Source organism: Chanos chanos, chromosome 1, assembly GCF_902362185.1.
Source record: "Chanos chanos chromosome 1, fChaCha1.1, whole genome shotgun sequence".
Taxonomy (NCBI): domain Eukaryota; kingdom Metazoa; phylum Chordata; class Actinopteri; order Gonorynchiformes; family Chanidae; genus Chanos; species Chanos chanos.
The window spans coordinates 55,578,019-55,596,610 of record NC_044495.1 but is presented as its reverse complement, the minus strand read 5'-3'; the positions used below and the strand labels follow the sequence as shown (position 1 = coordinate 55,596,610).

At 37.5% G+C, this 18,592-nt stretch overlaps 1 protein-coding gene and 1 non-coding gene across 2 annotated transcripts in view; one reads left to right on the top strand and one right to left on the bottom strand.

The window, feature by feature from the left end:
* Positions 1-18,592, top strand: part of LOC115805314 (class I histocompatibility antigen, F10 alpha chain-like) — a 38,218-nt gene that overhangs the window by 15,031 nt on the left and 4,595 nt on the right. The gene's annotated exons all lie outside the window — the stretch shown is intronic.
* On the bottom strand, positions 11,132-11,203 carry trnag-ucc (transfer RNA glycine (anticodon UCC)). Its single transcript has one exon. It is a non-coding gene; the product is annotated as a tRNA-Gly (tRNA).

Here is an 18,592-nt window from a genome sequence, read left to right as displayed (position 1 = left end):
CCATAGAGCCTAATGACCCCCAGACACAGAAGAGAAAGAAACAGAGAGGGAGAGAGAGAGAGAGAGAGACTCTGAGACAATAATAAATGTACAACACATCCATCAATGTAATGTGTAACATCAGGAACTGAACAAACCAAACACCAAATAAATAAATAAATAAAGTTTGTTTTAGGACGTAACACAAATAAAGAAAACAAAGAAAACATTGAGCAATTTTTAGTTTAATTATAGGTCCACTCCTTCCTGCCAGAACGTTATGTGAGGCCATTATTGACATTTTATGAAAGCGTCCTAAGATGTGAGCTACGTGCCGGGGACATGAATACTTGGACTGACCACATCTTAACTGGTTGTTCATATAGCTGAGAATTCTTAAGCTCCATTGAAGTTGCAAAGGAACAAATGCGGTATCAGCTTTGTTGTCTGATCAAGGTTAAGCCTTCCATGTCTCACAATAAAATTAGCCAAGCTGATCCAAGAAGAAGAGGTAAAATAGACCATGCAGTTCTACATATATTTTCATGAAGTTACGACAGTTAGCTCTAGAGTGATCATTATTCAAAATACAAAATTGTTCCATAATGATGACTGAACTGGTGTGCTCTGTTGGCCACAATTTCTTATGAATTTTGACCATGACTAATGTTCCTTTCCTGTGGGTTTACAGACCCATCTCAAAAATAATCTTGATCTAACGAGGCTTATCTGAGGTGGGTTGGTTACTGTGCTGACTCTGCACATCTCTAGTTTGGAGCAACACCTGGCGTGAACCCCTAAAATGGTTGCATATACTATTCCATCAAATGAGAGAAAGCTTAAAAACGTAGGTGTGAAAGGGAAGGCCTGAAACCTCTGACTTAAAAGCACTGACTGTTTTACCATGCTATCTGTCAGCCACGATGGCATACATAACACAAAGCACAGGGGTGTCTCCCATGCAGTTCCATGCTGTGGGTAGGCCACCATGCACGCACAGGCACATTCGTTTGATCGTCGATAATGCATCTGTGGAAGTACAGCAAAATGAAAGCTTGACCTGCTATAAAAAAAATCGAAATAATTGAACTGTTCTCCTAAAGTTTCGTCCGTACCGAGGAATTTTTTTTTTTTACGTCTGTTTTGTTGGTGGAATGGTTAACTCGGATCCACGCCAGCTTGATTCCACTGAAGAGAGGTTTTGCTTCTTTACAGACTAACGCTGCCTTCACGTGCTGTCGGAATTATGATAAATACGAGTTGCTGACTTGGAAGTTGCATATGAACGCCCCCTCAAGTCCAAATTTCTAAGTGGGAAATTCGGAGATAATTTTGATACTCGAGCAGAGAGTTTCTAGGACAGAACTTCCATTCTCAGAATTTACTGTTTCGTGGGGGGTGCTCGAGAGAGTCCAGAATGAATGGGGGCATATGCAGCTTTACCCCCCAAAATGTAACTTTCATGGGGTCAGTGTTTTTTCTTGCAATTTTCATTATGTTTTTGATGTAAGGGGTCAAGACAATAGATGTAGTTCCATTTTGAGATTTTTTCACGTTTTTTAAATCGTAGTAAAATATCTTTCTGTAATCGAAATTGGCTGCAATTCACGTAGAGGGTGCTCGCGAGAGAGTCCTCCATGAATGGGAGTGAATGGACCTAAACAGCTAAAATAATTATTTTAATACTCCTTCTACACACACACACACCACACACGCGCATATATATATATATATATATATATATATATATATATATATATATATATATATATATATATATATATGTATGTGTGTGTGTGTGTTTTTGCAAATACAGTATCTAATATATATCAGAACTGAAATGAGAAAATGCTACCGTCCTTTCACTGTTTTAGCAGGGAAGGCTATTTTGCCCACGAAACGCTAGCATTCTGCTAATGTATGCTGATTGGTCGGTTAAGGATTTACGACTGATTGCTAATGTAATAGTATGCCAGCTAATCATGGTGGAGTTAATGACTACTCACAGTCATTAAAGTTAAGTTAAGTTTCAGTGATTGCACACACACACTGTGAACAGCGAGCAGTGAATTTGTCCTCTGCATTTAACCCATCCAACACACCAGTAGTGAACACACACCAGACGCAGGAGCAGTGGGCAGCCTTCCTTGGTGAGCGCCCGGGGAGCATTGGGGTTAAGTGCCTTGCTCAAGGGCACACAGCCGTGGACGTTGGGCCTGGGAATCGAACCGGCAACCCTCCAGTCACAGGCCCGGTTCTCTACCCTTTAGACGTGTTCTATGCTTATCTACAAAATACATGAATTGGGAAATTAAATTATAATAAAGCCAAGTTTAAGGTATATTTTGTTGTTTTTCTTCTGCGTTCCACATATGGCCATAAATGCCTTAAAGCCATAATACCTTAAAGTGCGTCGTGGTGTGTGACGTCACAAATACTTAAAGAAAGGTATTTTACTAAAACTGAAAAACTGTAAAAAATCTCATAATGGAACTACACGTATTGCTATGATCCATTATAACGAAAACATAGTGAAAATTGCAAGAAAAAAAATTCTCCCCATGAAAGTTTCATTTTTGGAAGTTCAGCTCCATAGGCCCCAATTCACTCTGGACTGTCTCACGAGGGCCCCCCATGAAACAGTGAGTTTTGACAATGAAGTTCTCTCCTACTTAGAAATTCTTTGGTATAACTTTGTTTATTAAACATTAATGTTAAAGCAGACCATACCCTAGTGGAAATTCCAGTTGAAAACCAGTAGAAAATCCCAGTAGAAAACCAGTAGAAAACCAATTGAAAACCAGTAGAGAACCAATTGAAAACCAGTAGAAAACCAACTGGTTTCTATTGTTTTTTATAGGGAAATTGAAACACATTCAACTGGTTTCACAACTGGTTTCTACTGGAATGCCCAGTAGAAAAACCAATAGAAATTTCTACTGGAATGTATTGGTCTGAACTGGTCTCAGATGGTCTGTATTGGTTTTAGCTGGAGACAACTGGGTTATTGAGTTCATGTGAACTCACGTAGTGTGTGAAATGTTACAGTTGGTATTTAAATGGATTAAACTAATTTCACTTGGCGGAACCTGGAATTATAGTGAATACATCACTGCATGTAATTTATGTTTTAACAGTTTACTTCCACCACGTCCACACAGGCTAAGAACACACACACCTTTGTATACTGCAGTTTATATATACACCTTGATAATAACAATTTAACAGAGAATACTGAAATACAGGCAACATATAAGGAATGCCTTTATTGTCATCGTAAATGTACAACGTCAGAGTGCCAAGCAACATAGAAGGAATTAAAATATAACTACAAAATGTAAACATAAAGAAAATATAGAAACATAAAAATACGAATATAAAATCATTTTTAAGTGGCAGTGCAGTGCCTCAGAAAATGTTTTGTTTGATTGCCCTTGCCCTCCGTATATCGATTGTATATGATTTGGGTGTTGATTCAGTCTGTCTCTCCAAAAAATTCTGCCACCGATATATATATCTTAGACTGAATAATCTAAAGCAGTGGCAGAATTTTACTTGCATTTTTGCGTTTTGTTGTATCTTTGTCCTCTTCTAGCAAATAGGATTTCCTCAAGACGCAGGTGAGAACAAACCCTGCGTCCACCATTCATCATTTCGCTCCGACAACAATAAACCACTTGAACTTGACGTAGGCTACTCTCAATTCCGACTTCATAAGTGGGAAGAAAGATCTTCGACTAGCACGTGAAGGCAGCAGGCTACTTCCTAAATTCAGGACCACGACCTGAGGAGTCGACGAATGGCTGACATCGACGAATAGCCTACCTCGTATCAGGGTAAGAATACTACGTCCTCGCAAGACTTAAGCGGCGTTAAATGTTTTTAATGCTCTGCCATGTTTTGAGTGATGAGTCTGTTTGACTGTTAAAAAAAGCTGTATATGTTATTAATGTCATATCATACCATTTCCATCGCTTCTGGGCTTCAATCACTCAGAGCACTACGTTCATAGTGGGTTTGTGAATAAATTCTCTGTCATCAGAGCTGTAATGAATAGCCACCTGAAACAAAATAACCCAGATCTTTTACGTGTTATTTTATGAAAAATGATGACGAGAACGAGTAGCTAAATAAATATTTGTCGGTTTATTACAGACTGTTGGCCTGAGATATCACGTTAAAACGCTCGACCAAAAAGTTTTGTCAAACCGGTTCCATAAAAAGACAAGGTGTATGGTACCACAATTAGCGCAAATCATTGGCTCTTTGTAGAAAACGGATTTTGTGGAATAACCCAATATGGGTATGTGACGATCAAAGTTCACTCGACAGAAAGATGATTAGTCCTGCTCTCTTCCATTGTTTATTGGTGCATCCTGTTATCGTTTCAACAGGTAAGAGGCACACTTGATTAAGGCACTTTGTATAAACACGGTTAATATTAGACTTAAAATAAACGTACGAATCTCTGTGTGATTATGAGATACAATGATTCTATTTATGGTTGTGTAAATCCAAAGAACATGGAAATACAATTCATTTTCATTTTGACACTTCCTTGTTCTGGATCAGAGCTTGGATCAATGAAAAGACATGCAGATAGTACAACCACACAAATATAATCAAACTCTTGAGTTTATTCATTTTTATTTTATATAAATTTTATTGATTGCATAGTACTGTGAGAATGAGAGTGCGGTAATGTAGCAATATCAGTTTACTTTTTCATGGAATTATAGAGCAAATTGTTCCAGATACTGTTATTTATGGGGGGGGGGGTGTTTATAAGTTCTGATTCACATGTACATAGAATGAGTGCATTCCAAAATACATTTTAATTTAATCAAATTTGCTCTTTTCTACGTACAGGTTCTGTCTCGTTGTACATTTACGCAACATATATAGTGGGAGAGACACCATTTCCTGAGTTCAGTGCAGTACTGAGGTTGAATGATGTACAAGTGGGTTACTATGACTCAGCTGAAGGAAGACTTATTCCCTGTGGGCACAACAGTTCCGAAGATCTTGACATACAGCCAGACCACATTAAGACTGTGTTTGGAGATGTTTACAACAATGTAAAAGATCGAACAATACGACTGAAGCCTCGATTGAACTACACAGATGGTGAGTAGTTTAGTATCTGAGTAAACTTTACATTTCCCCATAGCATGGAAAATCAGAAAGTTACACATGGACTGTTACTCTGGTTGGATTACCTTAATGTTAAACATATTCAGCTGGGGTTTAATTACAGGGGAAAGCAAAATACAGCACTTGTTTGCAAATGCTCAGTCATTTTCTAGAACTCAGGGCAAGAATTCAGATTGATAAATGAGATTAACAAAATCCAAGGTTCCTAAAATAACTCAGACTATCAGATCATTATTATCAGATTATTAGCACTTATTTTCAGTATTTAACTTCCTATCTAATTTTATTCCCTTGCCTTTCTTAGAATTCCTTGTTTATCAGAAAATCGTAGGATGTGAAGTAAAGACCAACAATACAGGACTCATGAGGTCTTGGGACTCCTTTAATGGAATAAACGTAGAAGAAGTAAACATCAGCATGCCAGAGAAAACTCTACAGAGGAAAAGCAACTTCTTGTATGAATGGGACAGAGAAATGCGATCCTATTCTAAAAAGATGGTGTCAGATTTGTATTATCCAGTCTGTGTTAAAAACTTGAAGAAGTACTTTCACAAAGAGAAAAACGGAATGTTAAGTGAGGGTAAGAGCAAATGCCTCTCTCTAAGTCATACAAAAGTGTGTTTTACTGACATTATAAGAACATTAAAATTCAGACCTGACAAGTTTTAACAGAATGCGTACATTTCTCTGATGGTTTATGCTATTTGCTAATATTGTGATACTTAATATGTTGCCCTTCTGATCCTTTTGTTTTCACTCTCACCTCCACAGTCAAACCTAGCATCTGGCTCCTCAAGAAGACACTCAGAGACTCTGGACAGGTCCGGGTGACCTGTTTGGCTACTGGTTTTTACCCCCGTCACATAAACCTGACCCTGCTCAGAAAAGGTCAACCTGTGTCTGAAGACCAGATCATTAGAAAGATGCTGCTACCTAATGGAGATGGAACTTATCAGATGCGAAAGAGTCTGGAGGTCAGTGAGGAGGAACTAAGGCAGTACTACAACTGTACAGCCACTCACCTTTATTCAGCCAAGGATGTGAACATCGGCATTGGTAATTTACACAGTATGGGTTATGAGCATACACATACTTGAAGTGTATTACTGTAAGTTACATTACTGTTGAAAATGTAAATACATATTTTAAATTACTTTGAAAGTACAGATTATTTGCAAATTCTGTCATAACAGGTCACATCAAAACTCCAACCATCGTGTACAAGCTGTCTGGGGTGTTGGTGGCAGTGGTGTTTCTCCTTGTGATTGTGGTTGTTGCTGGTGTCATGATATGGAGGAAGATATACCACAGGAGAGGTAGAACAGAGACAAAAGCTGTGTTTTCATCCACATATCAGTCAATTTTCGAGCATAAATTTTATACCTGTAAAATCAAATTGACCAATATCAGTGATTGAGAAGTTATATATAATAGCATCACCCCCTGTAGGCCCCTGTGGCAAAAGTTTAGTTTGGTTCAGAAGAAACCAATTTGAAGCATTTCCATTGTTATTTTCCATTGTTATTTTCAGAGTAATACATATCAGTTTAGTATTATGGGGTGTAGTTTCTGGCTAGCTGTTAATAGGTGTTACCTCTTTCTAGTGATGTTGTAGCGAGGATCATTGATCCTTTCCATGAAATGGAAAATTCATGTCCCGATAGAGTACAAGCACAAGTTGTCATAGTTTTTGTCTGTCACCTGATCACCACACTTCATGTTACAGTCTGCAGATAACAGTATAATAGTGATATTCTCAGCAACACTGGGATCCATCTGCCAATCTCACTGCAGCATGCAAATTTTGGGGCAACAATTTCAGGAGAATTTAATAAAGGGGCTTTTGATAGAACTATTCATGGCAGACACTTGATATTTTGTTATATGATTGATAAAATATGTTTGCCGTATTGTTTAAAAGGCAAAGAAATACTATGGTCATATCAAATATAAAAGCTTTTTGATGATCTTGATAATGCTTCATTCGAATTTGTCGTGTCCATCACGCATAATAATGACACCATTATTATTACTGATGTGATTTTTTTTGTTTAAAATGTTTGTATGGAAATGTAGCTGGTGAGAGGAAGAAAGTGGAGAAGTAAAATGGGGTGATCTAGGAAGTGTTAAGAAAGAAACTCATTCAAAATCGGACTTTCTGAATTTGTTTGTACGTCTGACACAATGTGTTCTTTCAACAATGTGCTCTTAAATCCTCATATAAACAAGGCCATAAATAAATAATTAAGTAAGTAAATAAATCATTTCAGTTTTTTTTCCAAATATCTTCATTTAGATTACCATCTGTTTTGTTATGTCATCTCATTTAGGTGCCCAGTCTCCAAATCAGAATGGATGCAATACTAATGGTGAGTTTATTCTTGAATGAGAATAAATGCTGTATACAATGTGCGCAGTGTGTTGAGTGTGAAGTCATATAATGTGTTCATTGTTTATTGTGTCATCTCTGGATGTTTAGTCATTCATTGCTTTGCCTGCAGCTTAATACATTTCAGATTTCTGCAGAGTCAAACATGTACATGTATCAAAACTTATTTGTGAATTGTGACCGCAATTATTTAACTTTCTGTCTAATCTTTCCTTCCATTCAGCTACACAAGAAAATGAGCCTCTGCAGATGACACAGCCTTCAGCAATTCCTCCTCTAACAAGTCCAGAATGCACTGTAAATCAAAACGCATGATGTGTACAACCTGTAAGCTATGTGTAGTCTGTTACCTGCTGCTGCCTCATGCTGAGAGCACATACCAAATACAGAAAAGCCTTAGGAATTAAAAGTGAAACACAGCTACACCTGGAGGATCGTTCACCTGAACTTGGGCACCACGCTGATGCAATGTCCAGACCTCCATATCGAACTTTCCTACCACAGGCGGGTTGGGAATGCCTCTCAGATGCATGATAACCTTAACGGGCTCAGCAGACTTCATAGCAACTACTGAAGTTTTGTGTCTGTCGTAAAAAAGGGTTTGCACCTACAGTGTAGCATTATTCAGCACAGTCACGCCAAAGGATGGTAAGTGCAAGCTGAGACTAAGAGGTTCTCCTTTTGCCTCACTCAAATCTCAGTACATAGAGAAGTGTTGCCAAAGAGACTACTTTCCCAACGTAATATGGAACAGAAAGTTCCCCAGTTTAATCTTGATTTTGTGTTTGATGTTGGTTGATGTTGTAGCCCAATTTACTTGTTTACAAGCACAGGGAAAAAAATAACTTCAGGCCTCATTTACACACATATTCTTTGTGATGCTATTTGAAAGAAAAGGGAATCATGAAACATGTCTTATGAATGTTTTGTGATTAATTCCAGTGTTACAAACTTGTACAGAATCTTGACGTGTCATATTGCCAAATCCAAGATGATGATAGTGAGAAAGAGATGTCAGAGATGCTTTTCTGCAATTCTGAATCTGGAACGTTCTTCACACTTTCTAAGTATTCATACATGTCAGGGGTATGAACAGTCCCTGAAAGTTAAAATACTTTAGTTAGTTGTCGAACCCAAAGCTGGTGTCATGCAATTGCTCCCTGCAACAGCAACTGGAGAGAATAATACGATAGTCTCTGTCTACAAGTTGGCCTAATTAATGATCTCAGGTACCAAAGGCATCATTGAATTTGATAACTGCATATCACTTTCTTGTTCTTCATTGACCCTCATCATTGTATTTGCCTTTATTTTGGACATTTTGTATATTTACAGTTACGTTACCCTTCTTTGATCATTGATATTCATGTCTTTTAAATATATACATATATTTTGAATATATTTTATGTGTCTGCTTGTTTCTCTCCTCCCAAATGAGTGCTTTTGGCCTCCTAAATGATACATTATTGACGATATTATTAATGTGCTTTCAGTATTACATTTTTCAGTAATAAATCTTTAAATCATTATTTAGTATATAGTGATTCCTTATTCACTAGATAGGTCATTGTGAGTCATAGTTCTCCCATGCAGTGTTTCACTGATGCATGTTTAACCTTGTATGCTGTTGACAGGTTGGAATAAAAGTAGAAAAGAAAGTAGTAGACTGAGAAAGTAGTAGACTGAGCGACACCATGTCTGAACACGTAATACCAGTGATAGTGCCCATTCACTGAACAAGCATCAGACAGAAAAAAAAATGGAAGTAAGCCCTTACGACATGAGCACAGATAACTTTTCTGAAGCTCTACAAATCATGCACAAACAGCCTGAAAAAGGGGGTCAAGTAATAGTTTATTGAATCTACAAAAATTTCCCAAAGAGAGGTAAAATTCCAGTTCAGATTCCTAAACACCCAAAACAAGAAAATACTAATTTTGAGTATTTGTCTGTACAAAAACGCCCTTTAAAATTATGAAATGTAGTCATGGCGCTTCAGATGATATCAACTGATATTAAAATCAGTCTGGTACATTGGAATAGCTCTTAATTACTATGCCCATTACCTGTAACCAAAATTCCTAAGTGGTTCCACAGGCTAAACTAAATTGCCACTAAGGAAAAAAGAAAGAAAATGAATCAAACACAAAACATTAACTGAGTTATAAAAAGCTCAAGTATTTATTTTATTTTATTTCTGTCCTGAGGAATAGGCTACATGTATTTAACAAGTCAACACCTAGCACTAATAACACTGTCAAAGCCTCGCTGACTAACAAGTTTAAATATTAGTATATGTGTATGAGATGGTTTAGATAAAATAGGACAGTGTTTTAGAACCTCTCACTGTGTTCTTTGGACTATTCTGCCAGTTTTTATGAGTATCGGCGCATGGGGATTTCGATAGAGGAAGCCCAACAATACTTCCCATCAGAGGTGGGTAGTAATGTGTTACTTTTACTTATTACTTGTACTTAAGTAACTCTTTCAAATAAATTGTATTTATAGGAGTACTTTTAATGCATGATACTTTTCACTCTTACTCTAGTACACTTACGATTTAAAAAATGTGCTCATACTCTGTTACATTAGACCACACACTTCTTGCGACTTTTATTTAATCAACTTATTTTTATTCATACATGCACAGCCTCTGCAACGTCGACTGTTTTGTTACATATGTTTATATGACTATGTTTGGCTCACTGTTTTGAATAAACCACTCCCCTCACACAGTACTTATATGCATGATACAGATTGGGAGTTTACATCAGCTAATTGAGCTTTGTGAAACAGAGGATAGTGCTGCTACAGCACTCGTTTCAGAGATTTCGGAGATTTAGGACGTTGCACCAAACTTTCAGTGAGCTCTCTACCTGCATCCTCTGGTTTCTGTCTCTTGTGACGGAGTAGTGGCAACATTCTCCACCTCATATTCTAACGTCCCCAAATAAACAACAGTGGGGAGACCTTCTTACTGGTTTTTTTATGTTATGAAATAAACTCAAAAAAGGTTGTTAGGCACAGCTTACCCCATGGTAATGGAGCATGGAGGCTAAGAATTTTTAGCTACAACCCTGCACACATACAAACCTTTTTAAAATAAATGTAAAGTTACAGAGGCAATCACTGTAATACAAGGTGTTGCCAATTTTAGATGAGTTTGTAATGAGTGTCTGTTGCACTGCTGATATTTCAGTAGGCTAGTGCATCCTCACATTTTTATTTTGGGCATAACTGATACTCTGATACGTTTGAATGTAATAGGCCTACATTATAGATGTAATAAGTCATCATATGTTGCTCACCTCTTGAGTAGTAATCCTATGAGATTCTTTTTTTACTCATGCTCAAGTCATTATTAGTAGTTTCACTTCTACCTGACTCAATGTTATTATGTAGTAACAATACTTTAACTCGAGTACAGACTTCACTTACTCTACCCACCTACACTTGCCATGGTAATTAGATTAGATTCAACTTTAGTGTCATTGTGCAGAGCACAGGTACAAAGCCAATGAAATGTATGAAATCATTTTGCATCTAACCAGAGGTGCAAAGCATAGTATTATTTACAGGTAAGTGCAGGTAGTGAGTACAAAGCTGAACTGCGTTGGCCGGGAATCGAACCCGGGTCAACTGCTTGGAAGGCAGCTATGCTCACCACTATACCACCAACACTGACATGCACTAATCAATAGTGTGGTCTAAATAGTGTGGTGTAACTATTAGGCTGCGGTGATACGTTTCATAGTCACGCAATCTTAGCGTAGTGTTGGGTAGAAAAAGTTCGTTATTGCTGTTTTTTTGCACTATGGCAATATCTGGCATCTGCCTCCCTTTCTATTGAATATAAAGTTGTTGCTCAAATGGCAACTCGAGATCATTTTGTAACACAAAATCCAACTCATCCATGTTTTACTACCACAATGATCTCTGAACAACTGCTCACTCTCTAGTTGAAATTCAGTTTGTTATCAGCTCATGTCAGACGGTCACGATTTGTATTTCTTATCTGATTGGTGTGAAAACAGGTTGGATTCCCTCGCCCGCCCACTGACAATCTATTATGTTTTCATGGGAGCTGAACATTCGTGTGCCTCCTCTACACACCCACTGCGCAGTTTTTTTTCTCTTTCACGGTCCAGTCAGAGTGGTACAACACTCAATGGTGATTGGCTAATTTTTCTAAAGAAAAATGTGAGAGGAGGCCAAGTGGGCGTGAACCAGGTCTGGTCTCCCCTCGGCAGTATGAAATGTACACACAAGCCTACTGTCATAGTCACTGTAAAAATATAAGGTAGGCTACATCATCAAAATTGGAATATATAATCACGCGAAAAGCATCTCAAAGACATATATTAATTACTAAAATTGAAGGTATTTACCAAAAGCTATGTCAAGCTTGTTGTCCAGGCTGAGGTGAGTGGCAGTGCATGTATATTTGTGTCTCTGTTTCAGTTCCTCTTCACTGACTTCCAGACTCTTCCTCATCTAATAGGTTTCATCTCCATTAGGCAGCAAAATTCCTCCAGTGATCTGGTCTTCAGACACAGGCTGACCATCTCTGAGAATGGTCAGGTTGATGTGACGAGGGTAAAAGCCAGTGGCTAGACACGTCACCTGAATTCCTCCAGAACCCGTGAGAGTCTTCTTCATAACTCTTACTCTGGGCTTCACTGCAATTTTCAGAACTATCTTTAATGAGGTGTAGGTTCAGTGTACAGAACATTATTATTCTTACCATTGTATTATGCTTTTTTTTTCACAGCAAATAATATAACCTCTGACTGAGGCAATGTATGGTTCTTTAAATTCTGCTTTATGTTGGTTTCCCTTTTTCATAGCACTTATGGACATGAATTAACTTCCACTTGTGCATATGAACTAAATTGGCACTAAATATAGTAGCATTTTTCAATATAGGGTCAAAACCCATTGTGGACATGGCATTGACTTCTCTGCTTGAATTCATGATTTCATTGATCTAAACAAGAACTGGAGTTATACATCAACCCTATAGTGTTAAAAATCTAATATCTAATTTTAGTATACATGGTGCTTTCCAAAATAAGTCATTTTTTCCCACCAACAATATTCTGAAACACTTTCATTTACTTTTTCTCCAGAAAAACATCCAAAGAGACCAGTTGGACTGGGGCTGGTGTCTGGTGGATCATTGCATGTCCAATTAGAGAATAAGAATTCAGGTCAAAGTTCATAAGCTCATGTGGAAATGGCAGTAGTCTAGTCAGCAAGGAACAAGAAAAATTCAGCTTCAATTCTTCAAATGATTATAATTATACCGGAAATATGAAAAACACTCACCATCTGTATTGTTAAAGTGATGTTTTAGATATAATGTTCGATCTCTCATATTTCTGAAAATACCTTCAAACACCCATATGGCACCATGCTTTTCAGATTCATAGTCCTTGGAAGTATTCTGCACCCACTGGACACAGGTTTCATCTATTGAATCATAGTATTTCAGCTGTAGATCATCCAATTTCAGCACCAAACTGAATTCAGGAAATGTTGTTTCTCCTACTATGTATGTTGCAGATACATACAAAGAATGAGCACCTGTTGAAAGAAAAAAATCCACATTTTACAGAGAAATTTGGGTGTGTGCTCAAGTTTGTAGGTTTAGATGCATGTGCATATGTGTACCTGTATGTGTGTGTGTGTGTGTGTGTAAAAGACTGGTTGTATATATTACAGCTTTGGACATTGTTAGGACTTGTGGGCAGTCATTCCTCACACACACACCACCCACCTCACGTCCCCTCTGTGTGGAGTTTGTATGTTCTCCCTGTGTTTGCATTGGTTTCCTCCGGGTGCTCCGGTTTCCTCCCACCACAAAGACATGCAGGATAGGATTAGTATTCCTGTCAGTGACCTTGACTAAGGCACTGGCAAAAAACCCCGGAGTTGTTCCTTGGGCGCCAGCGGCTGCCCATTGCTCCTAGCTCATAGTGTGTGCCTCAATGCTCTAGTGTGTGTGTGCTCACTGGTGTTAGGATGGGTTAAGTGCAGAAGATGCATTTCACTGCTCACTGCTCAGTGTGTGTGTGACAAATAAGGTACTTCTTCTCGTCACTCAGTAGATCAGATTATATATGCTCTGTATATACATGGTGTGCACCTTGTCTGTAATTCTATCTTGATAAATAAAGAAATTGAGAAATAGGCTTTTTTTCTACAAACATGGAGGCAAGTCTGATGTAATACTAAATCGGTATAATCATAATTAACTCTAATCAAATTTTAATTTGAAAGAGACAAATAAAAGAGGATCTTATGAAAAAATGTAAAATTTTCATTAATATTCCACCTATAAATTATGACATGTTCATTTCATCGTACTCAAAAATCACCGTTCCTAACCCTAAAACAACTAACTCTAACTTAAACCATTTAACGACTCTAACTCTAACTTAAACCATTTCTGATGCTGCCTAATATGTATTCTCAGTTGTGGATTTTTCATTAAAGCAATGATATTCATGATATTCTTCGGATTATTCACCTGGCTCTGGTGCAAGTGTGGTATTTGGTCATTTGTGGCACTAAAATTTTCCAAACTGAATGAAGTTTACACTTGCAAAGCTGTTTAGTAATCCTGTTTCATAGCATGTTAAGATTTGGCCATTTAGTTATCAAGCTACCAGTTTTGTGCATACTAAAAACTTTAAACATACACTAAGGGCTTTATTACACTGGGCTTTATTACATGGGGCCAAAGGTCTAGCACAGAATTTAAACATTTTAAAAAAAATTAAACAGTACTACAGTCTATTATAATTCTCTAGAATGAAAACGGCCGTGGATAGTGGATACTAATTGACAGCCTGGGTGGCTCTAAGACTTGACTGGCTAAAAACTGTTATTATAAATTTTTGAAATAGTAAAATAAAATAAAGTATATATCACAGTTTAATGAACCAGGATGTAGACTTCTGGGTAAGAGGATTATTCATTGTACGTTACAATAGTCCCATGCAGATTGCTTCAGTCATGCACGTCCAACCTAACATACTGCACACAAGTTGAAACAGAGTAGAAAGAGAATAACAGCATTACGTTATACTCTGTATGAACACTTAATAGCAATGATAGTGAAACAGAGGGAAAAAAAGGCACATCTTAGGGGTAGCCATTATGACATTAAATAGCAGTGACAGTGTTTCAAATGTGTGCAGACACAAAAGAGAAAAAAAAACTTAATTCCACATCTTAAAGGTGCTCCCTCTGCCATCAGTGCAGAGCATGTTTATAAATCACAGCAAATCACGCTGAAAAGCCTGTGAAGCACTGTAAACAATAAAAAAATTAAAACGTTGGACTTTCAGTCTGAAAGATATGTGAAGCCAGACTACACATTGTATTGCTACCATTTTGCTCTCTCCATACTGTCACAAACCTGGGATTTTTTTTTCTCCTAAAGAATGAAGGTGTCCTGAAATGTTAGCTGTGTGCTGGGGATACAAATACTTGGATTGATCACATCTTAACTTGTTGTTCATGTCACTGAGAATTCTTCACCTCTGCTGTGGTTGTATAGGAAGAGATGTAGCAATCAAAAGGTGTTCTGTAATAATGACTAATGGGGCATGTTCAGTTGGGCATGAACATGTGTCTAGTTTGCGGCCACACCTGTAACTTCTACCTGCATTTCAAAAACGCTGCATATGTTAAACCATTAAATGGGTTAAAGCTTAAAAATCTAGATGTGAAAGGGGAAGTCTGAGCCTTTGACGTAACAGTGTGAATAATTTTTTGCTGCGATGTCTGTTGGCCAGGACTGTATATGCAACAAAAAGCAACATAGGTTTGTAACTCACATAGTTCTCTGCTGTAGGTACCATGCATGCACAATTAGAGTGAGTATTCACTTGATGATGGTTAGTCACCATAAGCATAGTAAAATAACACTTTGAACCGCTATAAAACACAGATTAATCACTGGAGTGCTCTCTCTGAATGTTATTGGCCCACTGGTGTCTTCCATACCGGGAAGATTTTAAATCTTTGTTGGTAGAATGGTCAATCCTTGTTTTCCTTGGATAAATGCTAACAGTACTAAATCCACTGTGGAAAGGTCTATTATTTTCTAGAGATGTAGTAATCCCAACACTCATGGCAAGAGCTATGTGGCATTATAAATGGCCTCTCTGGTTTCACATAGTTTACAATTATAGTTCTCTTTACATTTTTTTTTACTTAAAAAAAACAACTTTTTTCTTCATTTTTCTCCTTTTCACCACCTGCATTTATGTATGCAATATTTCCAATAAATGATAATTAAAGGCATGTGTACGTCTGTGTACACACATTATTCTATGAAATAGGTAATGTTCTGTCTCACAGGTTTTGTTTAGATAAGTAATCGATTTTCTTTGTGCACAACTGAGCTTGCCTGAACTTGATCTGCACAGGGGCAGGTTAGGCATAGACAATGAGTTGTACATTAAATATACCCAGCTAAAAACCTGAGCCATCCTCAGGACATGAGTAACCTTTTTTGAACCAAAAGTGAGTCTTGAGTAGTTCAAAGCTGAGTGCACAGCTATGTATGTATAGATGTTTTTCAGCTTTAAGCTGTAACATTGTGCATGCCTAGATGCACCTTTGGAATTTGCCTGGTCTCTACAAACAGCAAACTATCAGCAAACACTTTCAATCATTTCATTTACAACATCAGCAAACACCGTTCAATCACTTCATTTAAAGCTTTTGAAATTATTTTCCAAGTGATCTATGCATACACAAAATGAGGGATCTGTGGACATGTGACACAGAGACGTGTATTCCAGTTAATCCTCATTTTGGTTGATTCTAAATGACATTTTAACAATATTGCTCCAGTTTGAGATAAAACCAGGTAAAACCGGCTATCCCATACCTGCCCCGAGTACCACACTTGCATTCAAAACACAACAAAATGCTACCAAACAAGTGAGAGTGTACTCAGAACAGCAGCACGGTGAATGCATGGGCTCATGTTGTTTTCTCCCATTAACATAAGACAGTAGGATCTGGGATTCATCAGGACAAACAATATTTCTCCAGTCCTCCTCCCGCATCCGATGCTTTTGTTCCATAGCCTATTAGAATCACAGTCTCTTGTTTTTTGCTGGAATCAAGAAAAACTCTGTAAGATCATCAGGCCCCACTCATGTTATGGTGTGATCTTTGTGGAAATCAGTGTTGTGTTGGACTGTCAGTTGACCAACCTTAGACTGTCTGTCGATGTGAACAATTCATGACAATCTCTTTCTGACTCTTTCATCAGTGAGGCGTTCTTCTGTCATGGGATTGAATAAACCTTCCCACTCCTTAATATCTAACAAAACTTCCCACTCTTTAGTATCTAACAAAAACACCCTAGGTATACAGGCACAAAGAAACAAATATAAGAACATTCAAGTACAGGCCAAGACTGAGCAACACAGAAAAAAAACATGGCAATGCTCAAGTCCAAAAAAAAAGAATAAAAAAGACACTGGGACAGCTAATCACAATGGACAAGTGCAGTCTCTGGAGGCCTCTGGTGGGCAATCAAGGAACTGACTGAAAACCTCAGAAACTGTGGTTTTGATGAAGTGAGAATTCATTTTTAGGTGAATTGATCCAACTTAAAAAGTAGGAGTGTAAGTAAGCAAATAAGTAAATAAATAAATGAGTAAGCAAATAAATAGACTGTTTGGTAACACTTTATTTTAAGGTTCACGTAAGACATTAACACATGACTAATAAATGCCTGTATTAGTGTCCAATAAGTTAGGTGTTAAGCACCATTAGTGATTTATTAGGGACGTTGTGAAGGATGACCTCGCGTCACGGAATAAGAGGCAGGACAGGTGCAGATTTTATTTTTGTTACACAGTGATTCTCCAAGTGATGTGTCCAAAACCAGCCAGCAACAAGTGCCACCGAACCAAAAACAATGATAAAAAAACACAATTTCCCTTAAAAATCAAAATAATAATAATGAGCAAGGGAAAAAAACCCAAAGCATCCTCTATTTACAAATTTTAACAACTTTCCAAATTTCTAGATTCACACCAGCTCAATTACAAGGCTCCTCTAGATCTCCTCACGTCTCACTCCTCCCCTGTGTGAACTGCCCTGGGGTTTTTAAGGTGGGGGGGAGAGACCATTTCTAATTGAAAAAAAAATTAACTTCAGACACACAAAAAGAAAGAAAAAAAAAAGAAACATACAGACATAGTCGTTTACAATCATTTAAAATTATAATAATTTACATAAATAACCCATACCAAATAATACTCAGTTAGAAATTTACACACGGATATTTTAAAATGCTTAGTTCCGTGATTTCTTAGACAACTTTAAAATCCCCCCATATTTCCCATAACTGAGACAGTCCGCGGGAATGACAACATATCTCTAAAACTACAAATATCCCAGCAACACGGCAGTCGGGTCTTTCACGTGACAACCGGTGGCCGCATCTACACCGTAAGTTTTTGTCCAGAATAAATTATTATCGGTGAAGGTGTGCAGTGATAGAATTCGAATAAAACTTCCTAATCGTCTAGTTGGCCACCCTAAACGTAAGAAAAGCGATGATTGTAGTTATGTTTGCCGGTGCAATTCATTGGTAATTCATGTCTTGCTACCGCTTGCCGGTAAACTGCGAGTGTGTACAATTAACTAAGGGAAACCAGGAAGTGCATACACAAACCTAACATAAAATGACCAGCAGAGGGGGAGAGAGAGAGCCAGGGTGTGACATCCACTCTGTGTAATCTAGGGGAAAAACAAATATACTTTTGCACAGAGGGAAACATACACAATGCAATGTTTTTTTCAATGTAATATTATTAATTATTTAATTATTTCATGTTTATTATTTATAATGTTTATTTAATTATTATTCTTTATTCTAATTTTATCACAGAAATTCAAGTCCATCAAAGAATTGGGGGGTGTGAGTTGTCAGACAATGGCAAATCAGGAGAAATGAGAGGATGGGATTCATTCAATGGCTTATTCATATTGGAAATGACCAGAAACACAGAACCAGACAGTTTGCAGCTT